The sequence below is a fragment of the Montipora foliosa genome, chromosome 10 (assembly GCF_036669935.1).
Source record: "Montipora foliosa isolate CH-2021 chromosome 10, ASM3666993v2, whole genome shotgun sequence".
Taxonomy (NCBI): domain Eukaryota; kingdom Metazoa; phylum Cnidaria; class Anthozoa; order Scleractinia; family Acroporidae; genus Montipora; species Montipora foliosa.
In genome coordinates this window covers 38,663,371-38,674,132 of record NC_090878.1, presented here as the reverse complement: position 1 = coordinate 38,674,132, position 10,762 = coordinate 38,663,371, and the positions used below count along the sequence as shown (strand labels likewise).

At 38.7% G+C, this 10,762-nt stretch overlaps 1 protein-coding gene across 3 annotated transcripts in view; it reads right to left on the bottom strand.

Moving 5' to 3' along the window:
• The window catches only part of LOC137973924 (platelet-derived growth factor receptor alpha-like), a 36,631-nt gene extending 27,613 nt beyond the window's left edge, over positions 1-9,018 (bottom strand). For 2 of the 3 annotated variants that reach the window (XM_068820819.1, XM_068820820.1), the window contains exons 1-3: positions 8,660-8,836; positions 5,117-5,412; positions 1-37 (exon numbers count right to left, since the gene is read on the bottom strand). The exon at positions 1-37 is cut by the window's left edge and continues 111 nt beyond it. The gene's annotated coding sequence lies outside the window, so the exon portion shown is untranslated. Of the gene's footprint in view, positions 38-5,116; positions 5,413-8,659 lie in introns of all 3 variants that reach the window. The other variant, XM_068820821.1, reaches the window with a different exon arrangement.
• Positions 9,019-10,762: the final 1,744 nt, after the last annotated feature.

The window sequence follows — 10,762 nt, the reverse complement described above, 5'->3', positions numbered from 1 at the left end:
TGACAGTGTCATTTCGCCCAGTATTTCCATGAAAGACCTGCAAAAGAAATGAGAATTTATGCCGACAATTATGGACGGTGACGATGATACAGATGATGACAGTAGCCTGAATATAAGCTAAAGACAGACGGCTCTGTTTGGTAAGACAAATTCACGGTGGTAATGTTTACTTTGAAAAGTTTAATGTCAACTGTCCCAGTATCAGAAACTGCGGCTTTTTTAAGGACGGTGCCCACTACCTTATTACATGAAATTTTCGCGACACGTTAATTTCACGATTTTGAGGTTCGCATATTTCGCGACACCTTTATTTCGCGATTTTGCGAAATTTTGCATTTTGACTCACTTTAATTTCGCGTTTTAGAGTGAGACACACTCAAGGAGCCAGTAAATGGACAGTTTGAGGATTGTACAAAAGAAGAGCTACCTGGAGTACGGACGGAAAGCAGTAGTGATTAAGAGGACCAGAACATTACCACAGAATACGTCAAAATGATCGTTATAAACGTGTGTAATAAAGTCGCTGTTTTAGTTATTGATATAATGTGAGTCACTTAATTTTCGCGTCATGTTATTTTCGAAAATTCGCAACATTTAATTTTCGCGTCACTTAAATGTCGCGATGTTTTTTAAATCGCGAAATTTGATGTAATAAGGTACTTCAGTCAAAGGTATTTTTTCCCGGTTTACGAATATGAGGGAATAGCAAATCTTTACAAGTTTTATTGAAATCCAAAAAGAAAATTGGGAGTAGCCACACATTTTTCAAAGTTAATTAATCAACAATATTTGTAAAAGGCTGTAAAATACAAAGCAATGTACGTAAAGCGTTCTTTTCCAAATTGAAGCTCCGAACAATGGATGGTTGTCCCCAATTTTCTTTTTGCATACCAAAAGCACTTGGTGAGTTCTGCTTTCTCCGCATAGTTTTAAACCGCGCAAAAATATCCCTGTATTAGGAAGCACCACCCATGGGAAACCCGAGTATTTCGAAATGTACAAAACATATGGGCAATAACAATTGTAGGCACCATCCTTATGTGGACTCTAAAATCATACCGTCCACATTTGCGTTCCCTCCCTCACCCTCAGCAAAACGATGAAACAAAAAACTTGAGGAGGCCTCTTAGAAAAATAAATAGGTAAAAGAAATAAGACCAATTCTGATTAAATTCCAAAGAAACCAACTGAAAGAGAATCCACTCAGCCGCCAGCAATTCTTCCTCCAAGATCAACTCCAAACAGAAAGCTACGCGTACCAGCTGATGAACAAAGCCGTGAAATAATGAACTTTGTAGTGTCAAAGCCAAACTAAATAAACTTACAACTCTAACGAATGTATTTTCAAAACGTCAAAATAAAACGTAGGATAGATTCATTGTATTGCGGTGTTCTTTTACTAACTCCAAATGTGCAGAAGCTTGCAGAGTCACGCATTGCAATGGAGACTAAAATGGCAAAAGCCTTCAGAGTCATTTTTATGCTTCATGTTGAAAAACATCTGTTTGAAAGAACGCCCCCGATAACCTGACCACTGGAAATGTTTCACTGACGACATGTTTTCGATGTGGACCACAAGGGAAAACGAAATCAACCATTTTGGTAAATTCAAGAACAATTTTCCTTCAACAATCAAATTTACTCGCGAATAAAGAACAACAAGCTACGTAGACTTGTCAAAACAAAGAATGAGTTAGACTGACTAAATTATACTGAGAAATACCAGAAACAAGTTTAATATCATAATTATAAGAAACGTTTCAACTACGACATCCAAGAAAATAGCGACGACGCAAGAGAAACTCGAAAACTAATAAACAGTACGTTAGCTCGTAATTCTAAAACGACAATCATTAACGAGATTTCCAGTGGGGGTCGATCATATACTGACAAATAAGAGATAGGGGATAAATTATGAATCTACATTTCGGCATGCTCTGGAAGAAATTGGCGAGAGAACATTTCAGTTTCCCCACGAGAAAAAAATCAAAAGTAAGAGGGCATCTACAGGCCTCGAAAACGAGTTATATGACAGTTGGTTCCAGACAAAACATTTCTGGCGTTTTGACGCTACAAAAATAATAAAGATATGTTTAAAATAGCATTTCAGCACTATCAAACGCGGTGCGAGTCAAGACTTATATTCAGAAAGGAAAAGAGAGAGAAAAGAATATGTACTTATTGACAATACACCATTTTACAATTGTGTGTTTAGTTGCCTGGTCTTTGAATGAAAGTGAGGCTGGAGTTAACCAGCTCACTGCTATTTTTATGCAAATTCTTACTAATTAGCATGACAACAACATCATTTACAGAAAAAAAGGAGGGAGGTCTGTATCACAACAAGGTCAATACCAGCCTCACTTTCTTTTATAGGCCTGGGTCCGGCTGTTCAAAAGCCGATTAACGCTAATACCGAGATCTTGAAAAACAAAAAGAAGCAAAACAATTATCACCAAAAAGTTGAAAACATGAAACAAAAGTTTAATCCTGGATTAAAGTTATTCAGCTTTCGAACAACCGGGCCCAGGTAACTAACCACACAACTCAGTCTCGACTCCAGAGCTCTTCTCTTGACTGAGGGAGAGAAGATCTCTGGGGAACCCTGAAACAAAGTGTCTTCTCATTGGTTTTTGTGAAGAACAATCAAAAGCGTCTCTAATTGGTGCATTCATGTTAGCACCAGGAGTAAGCAGTCGCCGTAAGGTTTAAATAGCCAATTCTTGGCTATAAGAACCCTACGGCGCATGGTCTCCTACATAGAGTTTCCCAGAGCCCTGGGTTGAACCGAGACTCTGGTGACGAGAATGGTACACAACTGTAAAGAGGTCTATTCAGAACTGCAAGTTGGAACAATTGAGACAGTCATCATTTAAGAATTACGTAGGTAAATGACCAAGATGTGTTTTGCGTCTCCTAATTTATAGGGGACGGGAGCAGGACTAAAAAGGGCGGGAGCCGGGAGATAAAGGTATGGGAACTGGAAGAGCAAGGTACGGGAGGCGGGAGGTTTTGAACCCCCCTCATTGAATACTGCAGCATTCGCCAAAAGGTAAACTAAATGCCTGGCTTCATCTTTGAAAACGCTGTGCAATTCAAAGAAACTTTTACCATCTCACCCCAAGCTCACGGAGAATCGTTGTTGCGTTACATAATTTTTATATGGTTTTTTTGTGGCGAATTTAGGCCCGTTTTAAACGCCGTATTTTACATGTGCCGAATCAAATGCAAATTAGCGAAAACAATAGATTTTTCTCATTTGCATTAGATTCGCCACATGTAAAATGCGACGTTTAAAACGGGCCTTAGCGATAGTTATTTAAAGCATTAAAATTTAAATACACCAGAATTTCTTACCTTGCCTCCTTGTCTTATTTATGGTATGTTCTTAGCATTTCTGGCCATTTCAGCGTGATTATAGGGAGTTTTAGTTCTTCAGTTGCTCTATCACAATTATATAATGATTCCCCAAGGTTGGTTAATTGCTGGCGGCGGTCTCGCATATCCAACGAAGAAAATCAGCCGTAAATTCACTCCGAACGCTCAGGTCGCCTCCAGATTTAACCCAGTGCACGTTAAAATCCTCCTCTAACTAATGCCTTCTCTATCGACGGATAAAAACAGCTGCGGTGTGGGAATTTTAACTCGCTAATGTAACGACTCCCTTCCATCGTGGACCGTCGACAATCCGTGAACGGCCGTTGGAAAACACCAAGTTTGTTACACAACGGGTGGGCGACGATGTCAGTGACAGATACACTGTAAACAAACTGAATGTTTACGATTTGTTTGCGAAACATCTTTCATGCGTCAGCATTTCCCTGAGCTTCGTCCGTTTGAGCATGACAGCTGAGTACTTTCCCGAGAAGGGCTTCACGTTGTACCTGTCACTGAGACTAAAGCCTCGTCGCTCACTCTGTGTATAACAAATTAAATTTGAACCTTGGGTCCCAACGGTTTCCTGCATGGAAAATCCAATGCGATTTTCAATTCCTTTCCGTGAAAGTTTGTCTGATATGACGATTGAAATATGTGGCAGCACTATCATCTTTGGTCTCAGTGGGATTTCGGGTCGATTTGAGCTTTTTGGAACAATTTACAGCAGTTTGTGTTTTCGAATGCTTCATCGGAGTTTCTAGCCTTGAAAATAATGTACCAGTCAAATTGAAGCTTAAGCATCCCCCCCCTCCGGGGGGCAATCCCCCGGGCATTTTAATTTTTGGAAAATTTTTTGTTCAAATGCTCCCCCCCCCCCCGGGCCAAAAAGCTGTTCAAATGCCTCATCATAGGACCATTTCAGGTGATCGAATGCCCCCACCCCCAGGAAAATTAACAAATTCCTGTTATAACTTTTCAGTAGCTTCTATTATTCTTCTGAAGCTGTGTATGTAAACATGCTTTAATAGACAACACCAAGGAGAACCAGGGCCCTACATGGCAAGAGGCACAAGGAGGACAGGTAACAGGTATAAATATCTCTTTCTGTAGGCCTTTGCTTTTCAACTAATCAGCCACGATTGCGGAATCTTTACCTTTGAATGCATCTAAGCTTGTGCCCCGCGGCCATGATTTATCAACCCACGTGCAAACGTAGCATGAAATCGAGGCTAAAGATCAAATTCCCCACCCCCTATGAGTGGTGATCAAATGCCCCGCCCCCGGGAAGACTAACATGATTAAATTCCCTCCCCTCGGGCAGGAAAAGGAGTCAAATGTCCGGGGTATGCCGGGGGGGGGGGGGGGGGGTGTTGAAGCTTCAATTTGACTGGTACATACATATATAAAGAGAAAACAGCGAACCTAGAACCCACTGGAATAGCGCTGAAATGGCCAAAGTACGCCACAAAAACACTGATAAGGTATCGAGAAGACAAGGTAAGGCATTTTTGTTTGATTAATGTTCTTTTATTTTCGACTCCTAAAGACGTTTGCAAATTCCCATACAAACGGTTATTATTTTAACTGATCGTGATGCTCAAATTACATCGTTTGCTTGGGGTACCTGTGGTTTTTCGCGTGAAATTTGACATGGAATTCCCTCGTCAGGTGTTGAATTTTCCCATAGAATTTGTTTAAAAGAGTATGGCAAATCTTCCCCAAAAAATTAATTACAAACCTTTTCTGTCCCATTCTTTTTGTAGGTTGTCCAGGTTATGTTGTCCAACGATGTATATATCTTGTATTTTGTTGTCCATTGATCAGCAGTTGGTTTTCCTTGAGTTGCTACGGCGCAAATGTAGAATTCATAACCAAGGTTGATTTGTAAGGAGTCGCTAACATTTCTTTCGGTGCTTGGTAACCATGCACCTCGACACTCTTCAGGGGCCCAACCAACTCTGGAAGAGGAAGCTGACTTGACGTCATCTGAAGATCTGCCATTAATGAACCTGCAAATTTCTTGAATTTGACAGCCTAAAAAAAGGGATTATATTAACACGATGAGTGGATTTCACAGCTGTCTAGTTTATGACATCAAAAGTTTAATAACCAATGTGGTTACTTCCAGATAAAAGCTCTTGGCCGCGTTGTTCAGTCGTAGCTCCATTATCGCATCTGACTATACATGGGCAAAAACTTAGAGCCATGTTCCTCTTTTCTTATCTAGTCAGAATTAGTACAATATTGTTGTCTCGGTTATAATGAACCGGAAGACCTGCAGTGGAAAAAATTGCATTTTCATTCTGCGACAAGAGACTTCAAATGTAAGCAAATCCATTCGAAATGAAAAAGGATTTGTCCTATTCTAAATGTTGAAGATACTCACTAGCACAACTTTAAAATTTATAGACATCTGATATTTAACAAAAAGTCACCGAAGAGAAGGTGAATAATTGTTTTAGTATACACCACACAAGCAGAAAAAAAACGGAACCAAAAAACTGCTTTATTTTTGTAAAATGTGGTTGGAAATTTCAAATCTCGCGCGCCGGCTACTAGGAGAGGAATAGTAATTGGATAAACGATGAAATGGTATATGAAGTGGATCATATATGAACTGCGGATATGAAATCAAGTGAAGCTATGATTCTCGCAGTTATAAACGCAATTTTTGCAATTGCGTAAAGAAGCCTGAAAAATTCAGGAATTCAACGAAGACGCTCTAACCAACTGAGCTATGAAGCCACTGATGTTGGGAGCTGGTCATTTGTGGGTTCCAATGTTCCCGTGAGGAATGAATCAACGATGAAATGGTATATGAAATGGATTATATATGAACTGCGGATATGAAATCAAGTGAAGCTATGATCCTCGCAGTTGTGAACGGGAACATTGGACCCACATTTGACCAGTGGCTTCATAGCTTAGTTGGTTAGAGTGTCTTACAGGTATCACGAGGTCACGGGCTCAAACCCCGTTGAAGTCCTTAATTTTTCAGGCTTCTTTACGCAATTGCAAAAATTGCGTTTATAACTGCGAGGATCATAGTTTCTGACTTGATTGCATATCCGCAGTTCATATATGATCCATTTCATATATCATTTCATCGTTGATTCATTCCTCACCGGAACAGAACCCACAAACACAAATGACCAGCTCCCAACGTCAGTGGCTTCATAGCTCAGTTGGTTTGAGCGTCGGACCGGTATCGCGAGGTCACGGGTTCAAACCCCGTTGAAGTCCTGAATTTTTCAGGCTTCTTTACGCAATTGCAAAAATTGCGTTTATAACTGCGAGGGTCATAGCTTCACTTGAGTAACTGGATAATCAACTACGAGTTAGCCAATTAGCGGACGCGGAGAGAACTATTCACTTGTTTAGTAGTAATAATTTTGGTTTTTGAAGGCGTTAAGCTAAGCAGACATCTCTGTTTCTTCAAATATAAAAATACGGTCTTCTTTCTTAAAGAAAACGACTTTACACTCTCACGCTAGAGGACTTCTCTCAACAGCAGAGTAATGAATCCATTTTCAAGTTCACATACCAGTGAGCGCATACAGGATCGCGACTTTTGGTTCTCCCACCCAGTTTTGAATGAGTTATTGGTCTTAATGAAGATTGTTAAGGAGGCTCGAAAGTGTTTTCCACAGGTACGAGTGGGTTTACAAAGGAAAAGGATTACAGCAAAGTTGATCCTTTAGACGGGAAACAATGTGTTTCGTACTTTTGTCAGGCAGTTTCTTAAGGTTGTCCAGGAGTCCCCAACTGTTTCCATGGCAACGGTACGACACTGCCAAAAGATCCTTTAAAAACAGTTTTTTAAAAATACCTATAAAACTAATTGAATGACTTTTTTTTTTTAGAAAATCCCATTAAACTCTTACATAATGAGAAAAATAAATTTAGTGGAACTTCCATAATTTATGAAAACATCGTTGGAAGATCGTTGGAGAAAATCCACCACATACTGTTTTGAAAAATGTTCTTAAAGAATGCAACGAAACTTATGTGGCAAAGGTACCCGAGCTAAGTTTCGAGATATTGCTAAACATCTCTGACAATATCTTTTCCGGTTTTTGCGATTTTAGGTCACATTTTAATTTCCGGTCAAACGTTTGGATTCATCAGCTGACGCAACCTGTGTATGGGGAGCCTCCTAAACTTAGCCTTCATGCTTTGAGATGATAAAGAATACCACACACCACGATAGTTTAGTTTACAACAAACGATGATAGTTTAGGTCTGGAGTTTACACGTCGAATTTCAGTTGATAATGCAAGCACTAAATTCAATACCCTGCGAGCAGAGTCTCTTTCCAGGGGCACTCAACGAGAATATAGTTCAAAACCACTTAAACATAGCATTCTTAAACGCATTTTAGTATTAAAACGGTAGATATAGGCATATTTTAAAAATTTATCCCCAAAAAATTTTCATCTCTTCGGATTTCCTAGCTAAAAACCTAGTGATCCGAAAATTATAGGGATTAAAAGTTACCTTTTCGAAAATTTCAGCCAGAAAAAAGGCTCCCGAAAATTCTAGGTGACTTTTTTGGGGTAAAAATCCGTTAAAAATGGGCAATGATACCACTTTTTAGATGTTCGAAAATTCTAGGACAGGCAGGCAAGCAAGAAATTTTAAAACAAATGTTCCAAAAATTCTAGATCTCAAATCGTCTTCCGAACAGATATTTTGACGTTGGGTGCCCCTGTCTTTCGATCTTCCTTGATAAACTTTCCTCTTCCTAACTTACCTAGGAAGATCGAAAGAGACTCTGCTCGCAGGGTATAAATTCAATTAAAGCGATTGTCTAATCGAAGCTTCATTATACACGGGCCTTTTAATAATATATGCAGTTTTCCGCTAATGACGTCGAACTCGTGCATTTAAATTTTATTCAGAAATGTACAAGGGCTTAAAACAAGAAAAGAAATCAGAAAAGTTTTAGGCCTTTGCACATTTCTGAATAAAAGTTGAAAGCGTGAGTTCGATGTCATTAGCGGAAAACGGCATATATTAGACTTATTAAAAGGGTGTATAGGCTGTCGTCTAAAAGAAGTTGATTTCATGAGTTGGTTTCAATTACATTAATCGTGTCAGCTAGGATTACCCTCGGGAGTATTTTTTAATGAAGTTGAACTCTTGTGAGCATTACGAGAAAAGTGATTTTGGATGCGGATGTTAAATAACTTTCCAAATTACATTATAAGCAAGAAGGGCCGGAGGGCAGAGATAAGTAAATCAGTGAAAATACAAGCTTGTCATATCGTAAATATCATACCTCTATGAGCAGAGTAGACTTCCACTTCAAGCAAACCGAACAAAGTTTCACGACCAGTCAAGATTACATATCTTCCCAACACGCTGGGCCAACAGAGCCTGCGAGATCTATAAATTCCCCAGTAGATACGATCTTCAACATGCGTTGGACATTGCTGACCTTCTTCAGTTGATGTTGAGGCTAAAAATGGTGCGAATACAAATCAACATAACTGCACACCATCTCCTATGAGTCACTCCATGAAATGACAGAACAAAAAGTTTGAGTAATTCATTTGAGCGGATTATGAGATTCTCGTTAGAGTTCATTCTTGGTTACGTTTAAAATGTTTTAAACGTTCTTTCATTTTTTAGTTTAAGTGTTTCAGATTGGGACAAGAAGAGTAAGTAAAAGTAAAAGTAAAACTACAATAGCTTTAAGCCTCTACTAACTATGTTTTAAAACAGTTTAAAACACAATTATAAATTCAAGGCAACATTTGCGTTTAATGTTTATTCATTCATTCGGTGGACATTATAGACTGATGTACAATCTTTAGTTTTGGCCTTCAAACTCAAAGTTAACACGGCAAGAGAATAATAATATTATTTCCCTACTGACGAAGTAGGGAAATAGTGCTTTTGTGGCTTGACATCCGTCTCTAAAACAATATTTGATAAAACAATAATTATTGAATTGGATTTTTGTGATATGCGTGAAGAAACCAGCTCTTGAAGTGGAACCCACTTTCCTAGACCTTTATTATTCCGCATGTCACAAAAACACTCTTTCAAAAAGTGTTCATTATTTCTCTTCGCTCCATAAAGAACCTTAAAAGCATTAATAAATAGAGGATTATACCTCATGACTGCCGGGAATACAAACTTGCCTTTATATTAAGGCACTTTCCCTTTGTCAGAACTACCCGGTCAGACACATAAGTTTGCAAAGAAAATGCAACAATTAGAAGGAACACTTGCATGATAATCTCTCGCATTTTTCTGGAGGAGTATATATCATCCTCAAAGTCTCAAATTTAAAGGCGCTCTACAGTTAGTCCTTCCAAATGCCTGGCCAGGCCGATCAGTTCTGTCAAATGGAAAGCGTCTTAAGAGTGCTGATAGTACATCTCACGAGTCAGTCCAGCAAACGATCGTGAGAGATATATCAACGCAAGAAGAAAAAATCGTATCCCCGCACAGTCATATACCATGTTCTGTTTACTATACAGATAATAACAATCCAAATCCGAGACATCTCAGTTTTTATTCATTTTAAAAGCATCGAAAAAAGTGATCACCTTTACTAAAGAAAGTCAAAGGTAGTTTCACTGTCTTCGTATCTTGAAGCCATTTTTTTACCAATCTTTTAAAATGAAATTTTAATTAATGACACCAACAGCCACATGAATTCACGCATGAACAGGATGCACTTATATTATGGTATGATATATTACTAGTAGTAGCTATCGCTAAGAGCCAACGAAACAATCAATATAATACATAGTTTACAGATTTCTATCAGAGTTCCAAAACACCCAACAGTAGTTGTAGTTTTTTTATTCGAAAGAACTGCAACTCAACTTATCTAGTTAATAGAAATTGCACACTTTGTCTCTCCAACAACAATGTAGATGTCAACGTGTTTTGCAATAATATTGTAAGTACTGCTGTAATTTTTGAACGGCCGTAATTTTAACAGGAATATACAATAAAGCGTTTTCAGACTTTTCAGCGTGGAGCATGCAACGGGCCAGCCAAGCTCTCTCGCACATGAAAGTTGTTTCACTTGTAGAATTTTTATTTTGCAAGATGCAGCCATGAATTACAAGTCAAATTGATCGTTTAATTTTGTACTTTGCAGACAACATATTTTCTTTAAAAATTAAATTAAATTGTTCAAGACTCAATGGTTACAAAACGAAAGACAAAGTGTTCTACTCGCGGGCCGACATCCGAAATTGACAACAGCGGCCGATAAGAACACGTACACCGGTTTAGTTTTGAGCTCGTTCACTCAATATAGAACACGATGGTTCGAAAATAAATATTAAAGAACACTCAAAGCAAGTATACACAAGACAATGGTCAGGGAAACGGGAAAATGTGTTTTCACTCACCTCCG